Consider the following 24,148-nt stretch of genomic DNA (forward strand, 5'->3'; position numbering starts at 1 on the left):
ATGAAATCTTATAAAGCTGTGTGGGTTTTAGCTAGATATTATATAGAGCTCTTTGGGTTTTATCGTAGTGTAGAAAATCAAGTCTCTATAGGATGCTTACTAGATCTATGAGGTCTATTTTTAGAGGAGCTCAACTTGGATTCTGCTTATGAAATATTGGGCTTATGAAACATTGGTTGTCAAGAGAAGAAATTCATTATCTAAAGCTTGAAACTGAAATAATTAAATGTTTCTACAAAAAAAAAAAAAAAAAAAAAAAAAAAAATTATAATAATATAATAATAATATAATAATAATAATAAAATAAAATAAATAAATAAAAATAATAATTAAATAATAAAATAATTGCGATTAATTAAACAGTTAATTTAAAAAGTTAATAATAATAAAGTTAACAAACTCGATAATCTGGATATGTTTTGTTTTTTTTTTTACAGAAATTCAAATTATCGAAAATAATTGACGATTTTTTTTTTTTTTTTTTTTTTTTTGTCAAAGGTATAGAATTTTTTTCGATTTAGTGGGGTACAAATTATCGAGACTCTACTTTATTTATATATTTAAATTAAATTAAATTAGAAACTTTCAAGCTTCTAGAAAAAACCAATATGCCCCTAAGAAATGAGCATAAAAGCGAAAGCAGAAAGCGACATGAATATGGAAGCATATACGCATAAATATATCTTTATAGATATAAAGATATACATATATATATTTGCCCTCTAGGCTCTGTCCATTGCATTAATAAGCAAAATTCTTGGCAGCCAAAATGCTGGGAACGTGCCATTCACACCGATCGAGGCATAGTAGGCAGGAAAGAAAGAGTGAAAGAGAAAGGTAAAGTGACCGAGAAACATTCAAAGTTATTGGAGACTGAAACGATATATATCATATATACATACATATAGAGACAATGATATAGGTTCATAATTAAATTTTGCTGAAATTTGATGGCGTTTTGATGAATGTTGTGAGCTATTAAATTGATTTGATGCGCATTTAAAAGTTTTCTAAATGATTTGACTTTTGGCTAGAGAACATCAAATCAAAATGTGATGCGTCATACATGAAAATATATATTTATAGCAATACATATACAATATATATTCATTTATGGTATAGTGCAGGCAGGCAAATGAGTCGTCAGCAAAAGTCAGCTCGACCTTATCTTTTGTTTACCTTTACCATTTTTGCTGATAAGAGTTTCGATAAGATAAAAAGCACAGCCCAAGCGTAGCTGAGTAGGTGACTAGCCCCCGAAGGTGTGATAACTAGGCAGCCCTACCTTATACGCTGCCTCACCCTCAACCTCCCTCTCCCTCTCCCTCTCTCTCTCTCTCTGTCTTTGCTCTCATTTAGTTGTGATTTCTATGAACGGCGACTGCAATTGTTGTGCAAGCGCATTTGAGGAAATATCGACGGCGTAAGGAACGAAACCCTATTTATATTTATAGCCGCTTATTGTTGGTCAATATTTGCCAGAGCCCAGGCAGCTAGCTGCAAACCAGAATATAATGTAGAAATAATTTCTAGATAAGATAGACTTTGATGGCGGCGATTGACAGGCGACAGCAAAGAAAGGTCAAAGAAACAGAGCTGCCATAGAAAATATATATATCGTAGGGCTTAGTCTGGTATTAGCTTAGAATAAATATATAAATCAGATATAATGTTGCCTAGCAGATGGAAAGTATATAATTGATTGAACAGCAAATGGGCAAATAAAGAGAATTCCTGATGAAGGCAAATGAATATGTTGGAAAGGTCAATGCTCGAATTACTAAAATTACAAAAATTAAGTCTAGAGGTGGTTCGTGAAGTACTATAAAATAAATAGAATAGGAAAAAATAAATTAAGTTAAAATTAAAAAAATAAAATAAAAATAAAAAGAATAATACATATAAAATGAAATAGAATAAACTAAATAAATTAAATAAAATAATATAAAGGAAAATTAAGAAAATAATAATAATAATAATAATTTAAATAAAAATGAAATTATTTAAATAAAAATAATATTTAAAGTAAAAAATAAAAATAAAATAATAGAAAATAAAAATATAACAAAACAAATTTAATTTAAAAATTAAAATAAATTTAACAAAAAAATTAAATATATGCAGATATGAGAAGAATTTATTGACAATAATTGTTACAGTAAACTGTTTATGGAAGTAAAAGAAATTGAAGAGTAATTGAGTTCTATATGCGAGACATACATATATATGATATTTAGTATGTATTAACTTTGGCTTATAAGCAAAAATTGAGCAGAAAAAGAACTAAGCCGACAAATACAATTGATAAGAATAAATTCGAAAAGCGAATCGAGAGAAAGTAACAGAAGGTAAATGAGTTGAGATATTGATGAGATTTGATCAAAATGCTACAAAGGTCAAATGGTTGCTATAATAATTGAACAATAATCAAATATTTATTTATTACCAAGACAAGTCATGAAGAACATGTAAGAACTCTACAGCTCTCATATATTATATTAAACAGAATTGCGTAAAACCTTTGAAAATTATAGCAAATTTGCCTCACTTGTTCAAGATAAGTAAACCTTAATTGATTATTAATTTTTAGTGCTATTTAAATTCAGAGTATGGAAAAAAAAATAATCAAACAAAATTTAATTGCTCATAAAAATACTAAAACTGAAAAAAAAAATTTATAGAGAAATTCAATTTAATATTTTTTATATATTTTGAACTAAATCCATTATTAGTTTATTTATGGCTCAATCAGGTTCAGACACCGCTTGAGAGGATTATTTCAATTACATATTTATTTATTTATGTATTTCACTGTTTGATACATTTAGGATGAGTGAGTCATAGTGTATTTATACACATATATTGCAGATATATTATATATTTATTTCTTATACATACATTACATATATATGTAATATATGTATTTCATATACAGTAAACCCATTTAGCTGCTGCGCATTTTTGCCAATAATTGCTAGTCGCCTCATTAACCATTGCATACTCCATTTAGTCTTTAATCTTCTAGCTTAGAGCAAATGAATTATCGTTAGCCACGCCCCCCTACGCCCATGTCATGGCCATGTGTTGTCAGCTGCTGCTGCTCAAACCATCTGTTTGCACAAAGCCAAAAAAAAAACTATAAACATTTCTAAATATATTTCAGCTGTCCATAAAAACAATGAAAATATATTTTTAAAATTTGTCGAGGCATTTAATAGTTGAACATTGTTTGAAACATTGCCCACAGAATACATAAAACATAAAACAGAAAGCAGAAAATAGAAAAAAATAGAAACTCTAGAGACGAGTAAAAACTCAAGAGCAAAACATGGGCAAAAACATGATCATAAAATGGGACCAGAAAATTTATGACAAAATATGCAAAAATTTGTTACACTCGAACTTGACAAAATAGATAAGTTGAAAGAGACAGAGCGAGAGAGAGAGAGAGAGAGAAGGGCAGATAAAGGTAGAGGGAGAGGGAGAGGGCGAAGTTTTGCTGTGGCCACATAGTTGACGCCCCCGGAAAACAAGCGCAGACCAAATAAAACATTATACAAATACGAATATATATATATAATATATGTATATATATAATAAATCTGTGGGCTGACAACAACAACAACAACAGCAATTTCTTTGCTATTTATTTTGTGGAGTGTTTCAGTTGTGCTTTTTAAATTTATGGGTTTATTGATACTTGTGGCAAAAGTTAAATTTCTGCTTTATCAGCAGTCAAGTTTCACAAAATAAATACAAAGCAATTTCCAAATGTCACAAAAAGAGAAAGAACAAGAAACAGAGAGTGAGAGAGAGAGAGAGAGAGGAAGAGAAACGTAGCATGTCTTCAAATTCAAGTTAAAATTAAATGCTTTCGGGCTTAGCCACTAAGCCCAACCAAGCGATTAAATGGCCCAAAACTATCTTAGGTACAAAACTTTGCTTAGCTGGCCCCAAAAAGCCACTCGCAAATTAAGCCAAGTTAATTTCCAAAACAACAGCAGCAACAACCTCTCTAAGCCACCCGCACATGTCAACAATATTTGTGGAATGGAATGGGTTATGTCCCGTTCCGTTCCGTTCCGTTCTGCTGTGTTGTGTTGTGTTGTGTGCTCGGGTTCCGCTCAGGTTGGGTCCACAAAGCAAATTAACTCGGTAAACAAAAAAATATTTGCTTAATTAACTGACAAAAACTTTGGGCACAAAGCGCTGAGAGCCGCCCCAAAAGGGTACGAAAATGGGGCCGTGAAAATGTTTTCATAACGCACACTTTTCACCTAGGCAAACATATTTGGGCGCAGGGCGCAGGACACGTGTCTATAAATAGTCGGACGAAAAGCTATTGACAGCTGGCACGAAACACAAACAACAACAACAACAGAAAAAAGAGCAAGAAGAGGAAGAGACAGAGCAAAGGAGGAAGCACAACTACGGCCATCGAGCAGAGCGTAAAACTTGCAAATAGTTGTCTTACGTGGCGTATGCGCAATTAACATTTATGGTTATTAATTATATTATGTATACGACGCGTTGTGCCAAGCAAAGGCACAATTAGCCCTAGTGTGTGTGTGTGTGTGTGTGTGTGTGCGCCTCTGTGTGTGTATTCAGCTGCTTACATCACTTTATCTAGATTATTTTGTAGACAGACGTAGCTCTCCTCTAGCTCTTCCTCTCTCTTTTTCTGTCTTTCTCATGCTCCCACCCTCCCTCTCTAATTAAGCCATAAAATGCATGCCACATGAAAGTTTGCCAGCTAGTTTTCCGCGCCTCACTCCCCGCCTCTGTCGCTGCGGCGGCGTCGTCTGAAGACGTTTAAACTCATTTTGGCACAAGGGCCAAACAAACTTGAGACCCGGCGGCGTCTCCTCTGTCATTTCAACTTGGCCATAATTATGGGCAATCAAACGTTTTTATTAGACGCTCCAACTAATGATCTTTTGTTACCAACACAGTTTCAGCTGCGTTCTGCGTTCTGCGGCAAGGTCAAGTCTTTGTTTTAGACTGAAATTCAATAGCTTCGCTTCTGGCCTTTATTAATTGCAGCAGCCACACACACACACACACACACAGAAAACATCTGATTAGCCAAGTCCAAGTCCAAGTCCAAGATCGGAATGCCTAATTGATTGAGCAAATGATATGGTTCTGGAATGTGTTAGCTCGAGAATTGGAAGTGCTGCGAAATATGGATTGAGGGCATAGACAAATTCTATGCTAAACACCAGCTGCCGCCGTCGCCGTCGCTGAGCGCGGGCTGAGCGCGATTCTAATTACGTCAAGTCGAGCTGGCAGAACACAAAAAGGCAGAAAATAACACAAAATAGATGCCATCGAGCAACTTGTTACCATTCGCTAAGCAGCGCGCTGTCTATGCTATTAGTTACATGATTTGCCATGGGATTGATGAATGGAATAGATGTGTGGAATGAGGCGGATGTGAGCAGTGATATATGTCAGTGTATATAATATAATGATAGATGTTTATAATTTATAATTTATAGTATTTATTTTGTCTTTTATCTAGTTTGCTTAACTCTTATTTTTAAACTTCAATAAAAGTTGAATATTTGAAATTTAACAAGAAATAGAAAATCATTTAAAATTTTGCCCAAAAAGTAAACAGAACGTAGCTATGACAAGAAATATATATGTATCTACAAAAAATATATATAAATATATATCTACATATACAAATGTAAGCAAAAGCCACCTCTTTTTAGAGAAAGAGCTAGAGAAAGAATTTGACTCTCTGACTACAGAGCAATGGATGCTGGGCTTTGGCTGTGATTCAGTTTCCTTCTCATTCTGCCGGGTTAAATATTTGCAACTCTTTCTATCATCTTTGCTCTTCTAACACTTTTCTGCTTTCTACACTCCTCTTCTCTTTTTACTCTCTTCTCTACACTTTTCTTTATTTTTTCATTTCTCCTTTTTTACTACTCTCAATTCTTCAGTCTACTCCCTAAAAGTGCATCTTTGTTCTCTTTTTTCTCAGTACTCGATTCTCCCGTATTTTTTTTTTTTCTTCCTCCTTTCATCTCATGTTACTCTCTTCTCTACTATTTTCATTACTTTTCATTTCTCTTTTTTATTCCTCCTACCGCTTACTTCATTCCACTGTCAATTATCTTCCTTATTCTCCTATCCTATTCTCCCTTTGGTTCTTCTCAATCGTTTCTCCTTTTGTTACTCTCTTCTCTATCCTTTGCTTTAATAAATTCACCTTTTTCTTCTCTCTTCTTCTCATTCCATTTGTTCATTTCTTCTCATTCTGTCTTCTCTTCTTTTCTCATTCTCTCCCACTATATATATGTTCTATATTCAATCTTGTCTCTTCTTTCTACAGTTTACTGTCATTTCTCTTCTCTTGTGTTGTATCTCCATTCTCTTTACCTTCCTTCTTTTCTCTTCAAACATTTTCTACTCTTCTCATACTTCCCACTCTTCACTGCTTCTTCTTTCTCTCGCTCTCTGCCACCCACACTTCCAACTAAATTATCTAATTAAAACATTACCTAATATCAAAACAAAGGTGCCGCTACTCAAGGCCCACTTCCAGCTCCCAGCTCTACAAAATGTTTGCCATACTCTGGCTTATCACTGGCCTCCGTGCCATTCAAACGGCCCAAAAAAACTAAATACTAACAAGATTTATATAACAATTTCAAGGCCAAACACACACACACATACATATATACATATTTATGTGTATATACATCAACCTGCATTAGCTAATCTGAGCAGACGAGCAGCAAAAACTTTTTAATTACCAACAGGAAAAGCAGTCAAGATAAGCAAGAGATGCAGAGGCTGAGACAGAGGCAGAAGCAGAGGCTGAGGCTGCGACTGAGGCTGAGGCTGAGGCAGCTAAAACATTTACATAAATTTCAAATATAGCGAGAGGAAAATTGTGTTTTATACAAAGTTTTATGTGCGAGTTTATCACGAGGCAAGACGAGACGAGACGAGGCTGACGCTGCGGCCAGGTCGAGTCCGAGTCTCAATTTCTGGCCAAAATCTAAACCTTTACAATTTTTTTGTTGTTGCTCTGCTGCTGCTTCTGCTTCCTATTCTTCTTCTTCTTCTTGCTCTCCAGTCTGGAAAGGTATTTATGACTTCTGTAAATACCAACGGAGAAAAAAAACCTCAACTTTTTTCCTGCTTTTAGCCCGGTAACAATTTTACAGCTTAAATATTTTTTAGCCATTAGATAAACAAACACAAAGAGCCGTAAACAGGCTAAACGGGGGGGCGGGGCGCCGAGGCGCAAGAAAAAAAATAACGAAAATATCTTTCAAGTACAATGTTAGGTAAATATAAACAAAAGTTTTTTTCCACCTCTCGCCGGCTGCTGCTGCTGCTGCACTTTGCTGCTCCTGCTGCTGCTGCTTGTTGTTGTTTTTCATTTCTATTTTTTGTTGTTTTTATTTCACTTCTTTTTTGGCTACCTTTAAAGCTTTTAGAGCATAAGAAGTCATATAAATTACATTAGCTAAGTGCTGGGCGGCAATTAAAAATACGAGACGCTGAGAGAGCGCCGCGCACCGGCCTTAGAAATGTGTGCGAGCGGCGGCTAATGATGCTATAGCTGTCCCCCCGCCCCTCACTCGACAGCAGCATCAACAGCAGCAGCATCATCATCGTCATCAACATCATCATCATCATTGTAATCAGCGAGAACATTATCAGCAGCATTAGCAGCATCATTAGAGCGTCAACTTAATCAAGGTTAAAGAAGAGAAAAAAAAAAGCATGTGGCATGCCGGAAAATTTGTTTGTGTCTCGCTTATGCAATACAAGCTCAAGTGGCATGAAACACCCACACAGAATGTGAGAGAGAGAGGGAAGGTGAGGGCAACAACAAATAAACAAATAATGCTACTATTTTCATGAGCACAGCATTTGTGATCCACAGCTGCAGCGCATAATTAGCTCGCGTTTGTTTGGCCCGCGTCTCGCTCGAAACATCAATTTCCATTTTCCAATACGATTTTTCATACGGCGGGGAAAAGTGCGAACTGGCTGGATTGGCTAATGCGATTACAAAAGTTCATCGTGTGTGGCAAGTGAGGCAAGCGCTGCCCAGTGTTGTGTAATGCTCAAATGTGCGCTCAATTTGGGCTAATAAATGAGCAAACAGCGGCGAGGCTAGCGAAGCGCAGGAGCTTAAATCCAATTGGAATCGAATCAGAGCAAATGCCAAAAAGGAGTAAAAATGCATTGCGATAACTATCTTTGAGTAGTTAACGGAGTTATCGATAACTGAATATGAAGTTAAGCCGTTTGATTAGAATGTGTATGAAATAAAAGGAAATTTTAATGCTAATTAAATTAAAATTTAAATAAAAGAACTTTGTTTTGCTTAGCTCTAAATTTTATTAAAATCAAAAATATTTAATTGTTAGAAAATTATACAAAAATGATATAAATAGATATTTAAGATAAAATCTATTTATATATAATATAAATAAAATAAAATATAAATAAAATTTAATATATAAATTAATTTAAAAATATTTAAATTTTATCTGTCAATCAAATCTATTTAAATATTTAATAAATTAATTTAAATATATATTTATATGAAATATTTTATATATTTATATCGTATATACAAATTTAATTGTTGTTGTTTTTATACATTTATAAATTAAGTTTAAAATTTGTAATACTAATTAAAGATCTGTTAAAGCCCATCGTCGACTTCTTCACTTTAGTCAAAAGTACCGGAATTTTCGGCTTCCCCATTGCAATTGTTACACAACTTCTGGCCTAGGCCAACTTTATGCCAGCTCACGTTTGGGCCATTAAGCAACGGTTCTAGGCACAAACTGAAAGAGAAACACGCCCAGCACACACACACACACACACACATCAGCATCAGCAGCAGCAGCAGCAGTCAACAGAACAAGTCAAGTCGAAATGGTAACTGTTCTGCAGAAGTGTCAAGCATTTCCACATAAAGACGAAGCCAACACACAGAGGCAAACACATGTAATCTGTGTCCACGCCTCACAGCAGCCCAAGCCCAGGTCCGAGCCCCCGATCGAGCTTCATTCATAAAGATTCACATCTGAGTGCCAAGAACAAACACGCAGAGCGAACAAACACCTAACTGAAAAGTTCCTGGAATTGCACGAGCTTTAAGATCTTCTAACGAAACTCAAACCCGTTTTTTGTCTTTAGGGACGAATGACATAATTAATGATTGTGGAATTTTCACCAAAACAAAAAGAAAGAGGAGCAGGAAGAAGAATGAAACCTTATCGATGGCTGGACAAGAAAGTTCAAGATATAAATTACATGCAAGCAGCTCACTGACAGCCGAAAATAGCCAAATAAATTTCTAGCTAAATCAAAAAAAAAAAAAAACATTAAGCTAGAATTCTAGCTGAACATCAATAAAGCTTAAAGCTAACTTAATTAAAACTTACGCTTGGAAAATTGCGGCAAAGCACTTTGCAATAAAATAAGAAACGTCGCACAAAAGTAACACGCGAAAATTTGCTCGATTTTGTTTTTGGTTTTGTTTTTGTTTTGTGCTGATGAATGGCAAAACGGTTATTTTCGGCAATTGCCTAAAAAAAGAACAACAATAACAAGACGCACGCACGCCGCAGAGCAAACGGGTTAACGCTCATCACTAGGCACAGCAGCGGCTGCCGCGGGCAGAGAGGCCTGAGCGTACGTGTGTGTGTGTGTGTGTGTGTGTGCGAGGGGGAGGGGGAACTGGAGCAGAATTTTTGCACGCGCGCGTTGCACTCACTAAACGCACAACTATTAAATGCAAACTGTATTAGTTAACGGCTAACGGTTGCAGTTTTGAGTTTTTTGTTTTTGGTTGTGATTTCGGTAACGGTTTTGTGTTTCGGTTTCGGTTTTGGTTTTGGTTTCAATTTCGCTAGCTCTCCACAACGATTGCCCATAAAAACAACGTCCAGACACGTTCACGTACTCGGCTCAACTGGCAAAAAGTATCTGAGAGCGCGACGGGCATCGCACGCAACGAAACTTGTTTATGAACTAAAATTATCTGCCAGCAGCCCACCACGCTCACACGCTCGCTCTCGCTCTTCGTCGGGCGATGAGCGCACGAAGCCACGAAATACGAGGCACACGAAGCACAGCCAGCGAATTGGATAGTGCACAAATTATCTGAGAGCAGCTGATAAGCAGCGAGTGAGAGAGCGCGTGAGTTGGACTCAAATTGGATTCTCATTGAGTCAGATAACGTATGGTGTGCAGGGTTTGAAACTTGGCTAAACACTGAGCTGCTTCGACTTGATTTTATTTTATTTTTTTGGACAACATTTGTGGGTGTCAATGTGGTGTGTGTGTGTGTGTGTATGTGCCTGTCCAATTTGACTACATACAGGTGTGCTAAGCCGCCAGGTGAGACAAATAATTTGCTGATTCAATGAAGTTGTCAGGCACGCAAATTGGTCTAATTGGAACGGTTTCGAATAATTGGTAAATTAATTTTATTTACTGAATTAGTACATATTTTGTATTATTTAATATAAATCATATTTTGAACATATTCTTAATTTTTATATTTATTTTGTGCCGTCGTATTTAAAATTCTTATCATTTCCGCCTCTATTTCACTCAATAACCCAGTTTCCAATTGGCACCCGCTTAGCACAAAGAATTCCCCTTTAAATTCCAATAGGTTAATAACTCTAAATTCTTATCAGCTTATCAGCAAATATCAATAGAAATTGAATGCGGCTTGAAGTGCACACAAAATATGCAAATCAGATTTTTTGGGAGCGGTCAACAACAACAAAAGCAACAACGGGAAGCAAGGCAAACAGAATGCATTGCCAAAGATAAACAGAGAGCCGCGTGTTGAGTGGGAGAGCGCGTGGCAGTGAGAGAAAGGGTGAGAGAACGAGAGAGCGTAAAACAACTTATTTGTGCTCTGTTTTGCCGGCATTCGAAATCACTCAAATAACGTTCGCTCTCTCGTAAGTTCGCTCTCTCTCGCTGCTCGCTTAGATAAAAATGCATTCATAGCCAGTTTTTCCTCAGCACGCTAGTTCCGCTAAACACACACAGATGGCGCTACTGTGCCATAGATAAGAAAAGCCGCGTGCAAATGCAGTTTGTTGTTGTTGTTTTTCTTTTTTTTAAGGCATTAAAGTCATATGCGACGTCATCAGTTTTAGCGACACGGAACTTCCCGTTGCATATGTCGCCTGCCACGCCTCCACAATTGAGGGCGGTGTGGGAGCAACGTTATACCGGCAAAAAATTTCTGAAAATGTTAAAAGAACTTGAAAAGTTTCAGAGCTGAGTTACGGCAGAAGGTGGTGCGGGTGGTTCGAGTGGTTCGAGTGGTGCGCCATTGTTCGACAGTTGCCCCAAACACAGTTTTCATTTTTCTCATGTTTTTTTTGTGAACATGTGTGAACAACTGCAGTCACCGTCGCAGTCGGCGTCGCCGTTGCCGTTGTCGTCGCAGACTCCTTCTGCTGCTGCGAGCAACCCCCAAATGAGATGTCCTCCTGACTTGGCCTCCAGGCAGCGATTAATCACGAAATTTTCACAGAAAATATCCATTAGATATGAATTAAGTCATAATTGAGAGAGTGCAAGCCGTGAAGTGCATGTGTATGGAGTGGCAGAGGGAGAGGGAGTGGGAGAGGGAGAGGGAGTGGGAGAGGGAGAGGGAGAGGGAGAGGGAGAGGTATAGGTGGCAGAGGTGTGAGGGAAAATGCCTTGGGGTTGCTTGCAGCAGCCTGTTGGGGGTGGTTGCATTGTGTGTGTGTGTGTGTGTGCGTCTGCATAAATAAAGTTTGCCTTCAGGGAGTACACACACACACACACACATACACATATGTAACCATATACATATGAATTATGCCTGAAATATGCCTGAAATTAAAGATGCTTTTGCTGCAATTGCAACTCTTTCAGCTCGAGCGCTTCTTAAGCCTCAAGTGGCACTAATTACAGTTTGAGAGGCGCTGAAAGTGTGTGATTTAAGCAAGCGGTTGGATAATAAAGGATTTGCTAATAATTGCAAATATTCTCAAGTTCTTAATTAACTGTAATATTTGAAAAAAATAAAATGAAATAAAAAATAATTCATTTCAGCTTAAGTTAAGAAATTAGATTGTAAGAGTTATAAAAGCAAACTGAGTGAATTTTTTTTTAATAGAAAAGATAAAAATAATAATAATATAAATTATCAATAATAATAATTGCATTAATTAAAGTATTTATATTTATATTTGTCAATAGCTTTAAGAAATAAATAAATATGAATAAATTTAAAATATAAAGATATATACCAAATATTTTTTTTACATAAAAAATTGAAATAAATAAAATGTTTAATTAAAATCCATAGAAATGAAAATAGTTCAGTGCAGTTAATGTATTTTAATTATTATATAATTAAATATTAAAACAAACCAAAATATATATGATAAATATTTTTTCATTAATAATTTATTGTAAAATTTGTTATAAAATTTACTTTAGCAAATAAACACAAGTAAATATACATAATTGCTTTTTATAATTTAATTATTTACATATGTATATATTTTATATATTAGATTAATATATTAAAATATATTACTTTTTTTTTATTATTAAAAATTTGTTGAATTATTATGAAATTAGTGTTATACTTTTTTTTATTTTTATTTATTTTTGTAGAGTTACATTTATTTTTTAATTTTTTTTTTTAATTTTTCTAAATATTTTATTTTAAGTTATTTTGCGTTTATATAAGTAATTATTGTACTATATATTAAAATAACCCTAAACAAGATCTTAAGCTGTTTCTTAGAATCAACTCACACAAAAGTCTGCCTAGCACTTGTACAAAGTACTTAGCTAACTGAACTAGTTCCTTAACTGAACAATATAAGCAGTTCACACTGGAACTAGTGCAGCTTAAACGAACATTTCCAACTCTAATTCTATATTCCCACATCTGAATAACAATTCTGCTTTATCAAAGCTTCACTGTTTCGCAAATATCTACACATATACACACACATACATACATACATATATATGTATTGATATAGATACAGGTACACGCACATATTATAATACCGTTAAACCGAAATATTAATTACACGTTATTAATTTGCGTTTCATATGAAAAATGATTCGCTTCCCTTTAACGGGGCGGGCCAAGTGGCCCAGCTATTATTTAAATGAATTGTTTTGAGCGAACTACAACAACAACAACAACAACAACAACTATAACAATAACAACAAATTTTTGGCCAGCTGATAAAAACCTTTTCTCGAAGCGCAAACACAAAAAAAATTTGCGCGTGGGCGAATCATATTAATTTTTTTTTCTGCCCTCCTCGCCTTTGCCCCTCCAAGGTGCGTTGCGGGAGCGACGTCAACGTCGGCGTCGGCGTCGGCGGCCTATCTCGATTATTGTTTAATACGCTGTCATTAATCAATTTGTTTGCCATTGTTTGGGGGCGGGCCACACGGTAGTTGTGTTGGCTGTGGATGTCTTTGTGGCCAAATTAATTATGGCTAACACAGCTCAAATGTATGCGCGTGTGTGTGTGTGTGTCGTGTGTGTGTGGCACGCGTTTCAGCCCAATAAACAACGAAAAAAGTTGTGCCAAACGAAAAAACAACAAGTGAAAGTCATATAATCGACTGTGATCGACTAGCAGATACCGCGTAGTAAACTTCTATAAGCTTGAGTGTGATAATTCTACTCTTCACTTTATACGACGATCCCAATAAATTCCCTTTTAGGATTATAAATAAACTTCAAAGAAAGCTGAGAAAGTTTTTTAAGGATTTTATGGATTTTATTTTACAATCTGAATAATATTTGTATACAAAATAATTCTAGAAAACAAAGCTACGAAAATTGTGTTGATTGGAAATTAAAAAGCTTTTTAATTGGGACAAAAATAAGATCGATATATTTACATAAATCCATCTAAAGTTCAGGTTCTACTGGGGCAGCCTCGACTCAACTAAAGCTATATAAATATAGCTAGATCACATTCAGTCGCCCGAACAAGAGAATAACAAATCTATGTAAGATCTTGGAGAGCTTTTCCTCTGCCTGTTACATAAACACCCACACAACTAATATACCCCATCAATCGAATTCCCCTGCTCTCATAGCAAGTGCACAGAAATAGTGACAAATAATTTGCGGCATTATAAATGAGTTTGTTTTGTTCGCTGTTCGCAACATAATTTATTATTCGCCGTTTGCGAAAATCAGTGTCTAAAGAGCAGGCGAAATGCATAAACAAAGAAAAACTGATGAAAATTCGCAAGGTCAAACATCGTTTATCTAAATTATGGAAGCGAAAAATTAGATTCTATTTGAAGCAAAGGCATATCTAAATTTAATTTCTATAAAATTTAATGTGAACATAAATGGGAATATATTTGCAAATAAAAATAATATATATTATAAAAAATATATATATTTAAATAATAATAATATAAATACTAATTAAAATAAAATCCATCAAATAAAGAAAATATATTATATAAAATGTTTATATAAAAATCTATTTAAAAAAAAAAAAAATAAATAAATAAATTAATAAATAAAACTATAAAAAAATTCAAAATAAATAAAAAATTAATTCAGGATTTTATAGTATATATAAATATATAATCAAAATTAAATTTAAAAAAAAAATACGAAGGGGCATACATACTAAATAAATAAATAAATAATATAATCAATAAATCAATCAAATATTGTGCACCGAATATTCGAATTAAAAACTAAATAAATATTTAAGTATTAAATACTTGATTTAATTTCAATGCTGAAAGATTCAACATACATAAATACATACATATACATATGTACGATAATTTTTTATGACTTAACACTTTGGCGGACTGAAATGAATGGTTCGCTGTGATATTTGCATAATAATCAATATGCATTAAGCACTCACCTGGTAGCTGTGTGTGTGTGTGTGTGTGTGTACCTGTTCTTAATTGAAAATGCATTGTCTCTGGGTCACTTTTGTTGTTTGCCAAATTAAAATGCAATTTGCGAGTTTGTTGTGCCTCCTCTTCATGTTTTTGTTGTTGTTGTTGTTGTTCAATTTGAAATATTCATGTGTGACAAGTGCATCAATTACAGACAACAAACAGTCGATGAACATTTTTGTGATTTGCTTTTGTTTACGCCAATTTCTTCAATTGCACTCGATGCCAAATCAAAATTATTCAAACGCTCATATATGTATGTGTGTATGCGTGTGTGTGCGTGTGTGTGCGTGTTCAATTACAAATTGCTCAATGCTGGTATGAAATAAATTATTTATGTAACATAGCAATACGCCGTTGTCAATAAAGACATAAGTGCGCACAATCAAAAGCAAATCAAACAGATTGACATAGGCACAGAGCTGAAAGAGCGACAGAGACAGACAGACAAGAACAGTGAGTGTCAGGAAGGAGGGAAAGAGAGAGAGCGTTTGCACTTGACGTACTAACTGCGCTCGCTATAAAAGCGCAAAGCAAAGTGCAGCCCATAAAAGCTGAGTGTGAGTGAGCGAGTGAGCGTGAGAGCGAGAGGGAGAGGCGAAAAATACAGACGCAATAACAAAGCATTTGACACCGAAATCAAATTAACATACACACTTACATATGCCAAAGCTATAACAACAGCAACAGCGTGAGCTTTCCTGTTGTTGTTGTTGCTGCTGCTGTCCAAAAATCACAGTTGGATGTCAAAGAACTGTCATAGGCGCGAAGGGGACAAAAAGCGTCAAAGAAGAGAGGAAAAAAAAACGCAGCAACAACAACAGTGTATAACACTTGTAAGTGAAGTGAAGTCGTAGTTGTTGTTGTAGCAGTTTTTTTATATGTGCATAGAAATATGAAAATATGTTTGAGGTTTTTTTTTTTTTGTTGCTTGCCGTTTGACAGTTTACCAAATTCTTGTAGACCGACATGTACGACAAATTGGCGTGTTTTTTATGGGTGTATATACATATGTATATGCATACATGTGTATATATATTTATGTTTATTTTTTGTGTGTTATTTTTAAGGTATTTTGTTCGCTGCCAACAGGTGTTCCAAGGCGTTGCACAACACTGCTCAATTATGCAGTCTCTTTAATGGGTCATGACACTTCTGATCGGTTTGCATTTGAAGTTGACTTGAAAGAATGGAATTGGATAAGACGTGCCTGCAAGGCTTGAGAAATGGAGTCGAGTGAGATATTGGAATTGGATTTTTAGATAGGTATGCAATGAATATATTGCGAAGGGGAATTTAGGATAAATATGTTTATGGTATAGGAAAACCCATATAAATAGTTCTTTTTGATCTGAACTAATGGGAGAATTGATTGAGCCCATGCCACTTGTCATCTATTTTTCAGTTACTATTCTCATTTAATTTTAATATGATAAAGAGTAAAATAAATAAATAAAAAATAATTTTACTGTTTGCAAGCTAAAATCATTCAGACTTAAACTTATTAAACTTATCCATCTACCATCTACATAAATCACCTAGAATCCTAATACCAACTGCTCATCAAACATCTCTTATCTGCTCTACACATACTCCAATAAGCGATATTCCAATTAAAACCACCAACTTCTAAGCCAATTAGCAAAAGCTCAGCGCATAAACTACGAGTGAATAATAATTGAAAGAGAAGACAGCGAGAACTGCCAATAATTCAATCTGTGAAATTTATGGCCAAACTCTGTGGATCGCACGGACGTTAAACGAGAGTCAAAACTATTTCGCTTTCAATGCTGAGTTTCAGGGCAGCTCATAAAATGCCGCAACGCAACGTAACATAACGTAACGCTTAACGTAATAGCCTTTCATGTTTGCTTAGTAACCCACATCAATTCTAATCGCCTGTAGCTTTAGCCAACACCAACACCACACACACACACACCCACACACACACACACACGCACACAGACAGAGAGAACGAGAGAGGGGTTTATCTGTGTTGTATAGAGCCACCCACAACATCGGAGCAGCAGGCAAACGATTTATGGCATGCTTTCACATACTTTCACCTAGGGAATATTCCTGGCCATGTGCATAGTTGTGGTTGCTCTGGCTGCTCCGCCGCCACCTGGCTATGAACATGGCCAGAATGGACAGAGGTATGTTGTGTGCAGTGCTCTGCTCTATATAGTATATACACATACATGTATGTATATCTTTATATATGTATGTATATGTATATAGAGTGAACTCGGTCGTTCGGGCTAGTTTATGGTAGCATATTAATTTTGGCATTGAGTTGAAGTTAAATGCAGGTGCAATTGTTTTATGTAAGCCATGCGGTTGCTTTGTGGCATTTACCAACACTGGGCAACTGCATTAAATGCCTGTCCTGCCACACACAATATACATGTCTAACCAATACACTTACAATCCATTATTGGCATATCTTAAAAAGCTTTGGCCCACACAGTGCTGTAAATCATGTGTTTGTGTGACGTTTAACAACACTGCACAACTTCAGTTGCACCTCATTTCGTACATTGTAATTGACCCACTTGTCTTACTTTCCAGAACATCATCAACTGCTGCTGCTGCTGCTGCTGCTTCTGCTGCTGCTTCTGCTTCTGCTCCTGCTGCCTCACTCCAAAACTTTGCTCTTAACTTTCCATATTTTTCCATATGGATCAGTTACAACAACGTCGACTTCTTACACTTTTGTCATTAGCTATTTTTTATGGTATTCAACTGCCAACTCTTCCCTTTGCACTGCAACTTTTAGCCATATATGCATAGCCACACACACACGCACACGCACACACACACGCTTGTACTGAACTTTACAGCTTCGAAAACTTTAATTTCTGTATCATAACTTTTATTTTTGCTCCAGTTTTTTTAGGTTATAGTCGTTGCAGACATTCTGCTCTGGCTGCTTAGTTTGCAGTTAGTTTGTAGCCGGCTTGTAGCTAGTGTTAACCGTTAAGTGTTGAACAATACCAGAAATGGAAAGCAAAATATTTTCTAATGCAACGCATTAGGTTAGGAATTACACCCAGTCTTGACCTATGCCAATTTTTTGCTAAGCTATGCAAAATATTTTTTATTCAAAATTAGTGCTGGAAATAATACTAAAACTTACTTAAGGCATAATTGGTCTTTTGTAAATATTTTTGAAAAAATAAAAAAACTTTTAAGATATATTTTATAAAGCTTCAATATATGAAATTTATTTAATCAAAATTAGTGTTAGAAACATAACTCAAATTAAAGTATACTTTTTTCTTTTTTCTTATAAAACTCATACTTAATTAATTGAAACTTTTAGCAGAGTAAATAGGAATTATTCCATAGTCCTTCTAAAAGAACAATATTTTGTAAGTACTATGTTTTAAAATTTTTATTTATTTTAAGCGACATTTTTCTTTTATTTTCTTTATTTATTTACATTTTTTTTTTTTTTAATTTTTTTTTATTTTATTTATTTATTTATTATTATTATTACTATTATTATTATTATTATTTTTTTTTTTTTTTTTTTTGATTGTTTTCTTTTGCTATATCATTTTTGTATCTTTTATGAATATTTGCAAATTATTGAAATATTTCTTTTAGAGTTTCAATATTCAAGTATTTTAGACTTTCAGCAATGTAAACAGCTCTAGTTCTGAAAACTCTCGCTCTACTCTCTGCTCTGTTCAAATAGTAATTCAATTGACCCGCCTGGCGCAAAAATTCCTGGCGAAAGTTTCCCAGATAGTTTTCTAGATCGAGCGACATTCGCTCAGGGAAAGGGCGTTGTCGACATTAACTGGAAAAACACTTTGATTGCCATTTTCTTTGCTTTTCTTTTTATAATTTTTTTTTTGCGATTTGGTTTGTCGGCGTCTTTCACTTTCTATTTTTCTTTAGAGCCGTTGCAGAAAAACTTTTCAGTTAACTGCTGCAACGGCTGCATGCACCAGAAACCAAAAAATACTGTTAGAATGGTCTTAGAAAAAAGTGTGATAGCTCACAAGATACCCTATAAATTGCATGAATGCTTAATTTGATTGTTATATTATAGGTACTTGGGTATATGTTATGAACATTTAAATTGCTCAACTAGCAACTAGATAAGCTACACAATATATTTTTTATACTTTTTTTTTTTTTTTTTTTTTAATTTAAAAATAGCTAACTAAATTACAGACTATTAAATATGAAGTAGACCTAATTCAAATTGGATTTCCAGCGATACCCAAGCTAAGAATCTCTGAAAATGCTAAGGAATAGAGACCTAAGTAAGTCTCAAATGAAAAGACGTTAAGAGCTCTTATACAACAATCTGCCCTCATCAGCATATCTTTCTTTAAACCACCTCTACTCCCTTCCAATTTGTTTACAGGGTATATTTGCAGAGAACTTGGCATAATTTAGCTGCCAGGCCATTTAAATGGAGCACAAGTGTAGCTAATCTCGCAGCAGCGACGATAGCAACGACGTCAACGTGCTTTTTGTGCCTTTCACTAAATGCGGGCACAAAACAACGCGAAAAAAAACCCGAATCAAAACTTCAAAAAAAAGACGGATTTTTAGCCTTTTTTCTAGGTTAGCCGCAGAGCAGAGCAAAGTGAAGTAAAGTGAATTGAAGTGAAGTGAAGTAAAGGCACCTGCAGACCTGGCCAAAAAGAAGGCCTCTGTACAGGCATGTGTATGTATATATTTCGGGCCAGTCCGTTGACATTTCGTGCAGCAACGTTGCAACGTTGCAAGCTGCAATCGAATACGTTCAAATGCAACCGAAAGTGGGCCAGGCTCTTGTAATTGATTTGCTAACAGAGTATGGAATAAATGCAATTTACAGAGCATTTAATCAAGTGCAAGAGTCTCGAATAGCAAGCGCTTAAATTCTCTATAAGTAAATCTATAACGAAATAAGCAAGGATATTGTAGGCGGGTTTTACTGACTGTAGAATACTCACTGAATAGAAGATTGAGCTGCAGGTAAACATATATTTATCTAGTATATCTTCTTGAACTTGTTTTATCCATTTATACATTAAGAATTTCCCCAGTTTTCTTATATACATACTAGATAACTCATCTTCCGATTTGCCACGCCTCTATTGAATCTTATATACATACTAGATAACTCATCTTCCGATTTGCCACGCCTCTATTGGGCGTTAAATGACAATGTATACGAATATATGATCCTGATTTCAAGTCTCTACCACTCAAGTAGAATACAGCCAGATGGACAGACAGCCAGACGGTCATTGCACAAAACTAATATACTCATTTCACTTTTATGCATAGGTATACCTGTCCATCTCGCTTCTCTCTTTCTCTCTTTCTCTCTCTCTCTCTCTCTCTCTCTCTCTCTCTCTCTCTTTCTAGCTCAACTCTGGCAAATTTTGTTGTTGTAAAGCAGCAAAAACTATTAAAAACTTTTGACCCAAATATAATAAAACATAAAATTTACTTAGGCAGCAGCCGAACGGAGGCAGCCTGCAGGATGCTGCAACTTTAGCCGGGCACTCGCCCTGTGGTCAGTTGAGTTAAGGCTTACAGGTAAGTGCAACGGCTGGTGGGCGCCACAGGAAATGCAAAATTTTCAACTTGAATGCAGCCAACGTCACAAAGCCAAACAAAAAATGTGTTTAGAATAGATTTAGGATTTTATAATATTTTTAAAAGTATATTGTGCATAGTAAGCTTAAAATAAATAATATAAGAGTATAGGTTATTTAAGATGTTTTCTTTTTTAAGATTTTTACTTGATCCTAATTGAGTTGACTAGAAAAATTAGCTAGAAATCGCTAAGAAATCTCTAGCTAAGATCAAAGCTAAACAGCCAAACATAAAAAACTTTTGCCAGCCAGCAAAAACGAAACAGAATTTCTTATCGCTAAATTTGAAGCCAAACTCATTAAAAAAAAAAAAAAAAAAAAAAAAAAGAAAAGATGTTTACTTATATATATGTGTATGTATATGTATTTATATATATAAATAAAATCAAAGATAAGACCGCACGCAATCGGAAGCGTTGAGTGGAGCTGATTCGAGTTCCTGGAACTTGGGTCTCAGCTCTCAGCTCTCAGCTCCCACAGCTCGCGCTCGTTGTGGAATGTGTGTCCGCAGCTCAACTTGCCTCACTTCACATTGGCATTGATTACAGCCCGACCAGGAGCAGCTCCGGCGGCAGCAGCAAAAAGGCCAAAACATGAGTGGCAAACAAATTATTACAAGTGCAATCGAGAAATATGTGGCGGGCACTTATCAACATAATCAAGTTGAAATACCTGGACACGCCTGAGTGCAGTCAGCGCCGTCAAGGGACAAGGCATACAAATATTTTTGCAACGAGCCATCAGTCCGCTGCGGCGGCTCTTTGTGCACAGGGACGGTGCGCTGCGAGGGGCGTAGGGCATGGGCATAGCGCTACAGAGCTATCGACAGCACCCTACGAATCGCTAGGAATCCGCGAACAAGACGAAGACGAAGACGACGTCGCGCACACACACACTGTGGGGTCTCGCTCACTCACTCTACCTCTCTCACTCTCATTCTCTTCTCTTCCCTCTCTGTCGCTCTCTCTCTCTCTCTTTCTCTGAGTAAGCTCTGCTTGGGCTGGGTACACTTTGATTCCCAGCTAGCTGCCCCAAAACCCAATCCCGTCGTCCCGCAGCTCCATCATCGTCTGCCTCGACATCGACTCGACGTCGCTTCGTTTCGTTTCGTTTTCTGTCAAATGTTTGGCTTAATGATGGCATTGATGGATGGATCACACGTAAGCGGTAGTCATTTAGTAATTTATCTCAAGACATTTCAAATTAATAGACCGCAACTCTCACAATCAGTCTCATCCATCCAGGCCGTCAGGAAGCGCACTCGCGCACTCTCGCTCCTTGCCCCACTCGAGGATTGTGCAACGAGGCGATTTTTATCGCCGTAAGCCTACCGACGACTATTTGAAATTATGTGCAATTTTTGTCAAATTATGAAAATTTATGGCTTGTGACAGTCCACAGTCCGTAGTCCTCAGTCCGCAGTCCGCAGTCCGCACTTCAATCTGGTTGTCTTCGAATCTGTTTGTGAGAGCTAAGCTAATTAGTGCAGCTGCTGTCTCAACTGCAACTGCGACTGCGACTTGCTTAACTCTGCCGTCGCCGTTGCAGTTGCCTTTCAAGCTCGATTAAGTTTTAATTAGGCGCAGTTTAGTTAATTGGCTTCTGCTTGCCACAGTCTGGCCGTATGGTAATTTGGCCAAGACCATGGGGGCATAGACCTTCAGCTTTGATGTGTGAAAAGACAGTTAAGGTGAATGGATAATGGTCAATGCACTGGGCTGACATAGGACAAACAAATGGAACTGATCAACATGTGTGAATAGTGACAGAGAGAGAGAGGAAGAGAAAGAGAGAGAGAGAGGGAGAGAGAGAGAGAGAGAGAGAGAGGAGGAGTGAGATCAAGAAAGCGCTAAGCAGAAAGTTAGCGAGGCGAGTTAAGGTGCGCGATAGGCAGAGAGTGATAGAGAGGGAGAGAGAGAGAGAGAGAGAGAGAGAGTGAACGAGACGAGCTGAGGGCAATGATGAAAAGAGCGGTTGAGAAAGAAAGTGTGAGAGAGGGGAGAGAAGAGGAAAAGCGAAGCAGAGAGACTAATGAAAAGAGATTTAGAGTAATACAAAGAGCGAGGAAATAACGAGATAGGGAGAGGGAGAGACAGATAGGAAATGATATATAGATCAAGAGAACAAGCGACAGAGAGTGCGTGGGATTGCAATAGAATGAGAGATAGTGAGAGATTAGAAGAGATGTTAGCAGACAGTAAACGTGATGGAGGGAGGTAGTCACACAGAGAGAGAAAATAAAGAAAGCAGAGGGAGAGAGGGATTGATAAGTAAAGGGATAAAGAGAAACGACGCAAAGCAAATTGTTCTTGTTTATCGAACATATTAAAACTAAAATTTAAACCATATGTTAAATCATTTTAGTCAACTTAAGTGCCCTTGGCCTTTTTTAAATAGTTATGCGTGAGAATCACATAGAGAGGCCATTAAAATATAGCATTATTTTTGCCTTAAGCATAGTTGCTTAGCCCTTCTTCAGTCACAACTACTTAAGCTGAGTGCATTCCAATTGGCATTCTCTATGTCCACTAGAACTCCCTATACCCTATAGCTATAGGGTATTCCTGCGGCATTCCTCGGCTGACCAATCTCCTTTGCTCACCTCAAATGGCCTCCAGCCATGCAAAACAATTTCATCAATTTACAATAAATTCACATTCCGCGCAAAAACAAGAAAATCCAATGCGTAGATCCATTTGCCTTATCGGCCGCAGACAATTGTCTAATTAGCTGTGGCAACTGCAACTGCAACTGCAACTGCGCTGGGAAATCGATAGGTGAGGCATGCACATTGGAATGAAAATGTCGTGTTCAGTTTTTGGATCTCCAATCGAAGCCGAAAAAAATGGTTAAAAATAGCGACAGAGTCCAGACGACAAACGGCAGACGGCAGACGGCAGAGACTAAGCCACTTGCCACTTAGCACCACTTGCCACTTGCCACTTGCCTTGCGCTGCCGTCACGTAATGAGCGCATTACGCAGAGCAGCCGCGTAGCCAGTGATAATAACAAGCTGTCTCTCTCTCTCTCTCTCTCTCTCTCTCTCTTCACGCTCCCACACTCCCTCTATCGGCCTGTCTCTGTCTCGTTATCCTTGTCACATTATCGCCTTAGCTTGAATGCCGGTCGCGTCTTGAGTGTGCAACATTGTTACGGCTAGCCGTGTGATGCTGCCACACGGCTCGTGGTTGTTGTGCACGCGCAGCGCCTGCGGTGTGCCAAAGGACAATGGCTTGCAACACCCGCTACCTAGACTCACGCCCATGCGTGCCTCCCTCTGTGTGTGTGTGTGTGTGTGCTCAAGTAGCGAAAGGCCTTAGGCTTGAGGCTTGCAACAAGCTGCTGGCATTTGTTTTTCTATTCATTTTTGTTGCTGTTGTTGTTGTTGTTGCAGCGCTACTTCAAGTTTGCTAGTTTGGCACAGCGCCAGCCTGTGGCAGACACACAGACGGACGAACGGACAAACGGACAGCCAGAGAGCCAATGCTGCACTCATTTTAAGGCCAGAACGACGCAGCTGACGGGCTTGAACGACGACTACATTTTGCAACATGTACCCCCCCAAC

The 24,148-nt window shown here is 36.7% G+C and overlaps 1 protein-coding gene across 1 annotated transcript in view; it reads right to left on the reverse strand.

The window, feature by feature from the left end:
- Window positions 1-9,988, reverse strand: part of LOC6582851 (chondroadherin-like protein) — a 71,140-nt gene extending 61,152 nt beyond the window's left edge. The window contains exon 1 of the mRNA XM_002008505.4: window positions 9,435-9,988. The gene's annotated coding sequence lies outside the window, so the exon portion shown is untranslated. The remainder of the gene's footprint in view (window positions 1-9,434) is intronic.
- Between the last annotated feature and the right edge of the window lie 14,160 nt (window positions 9,989-24,148).

This window comes from Drosophila mojavensis, unplaced genomic scaffold (genome assembly GCF_018153725.1).
Source record: "Drosophila mojavensis isolate 15081-1352.22 unplaced genomic scaffold, ASM1815372v1 contig_74, whole genome shotgun sequence".
NCBI classification, from domain to species: Eukaryota; Metazoa; Arthropoda; class Insecta; order Diptera; family Drosophilidae; genus Drosophila; species Drosophila mojavensis.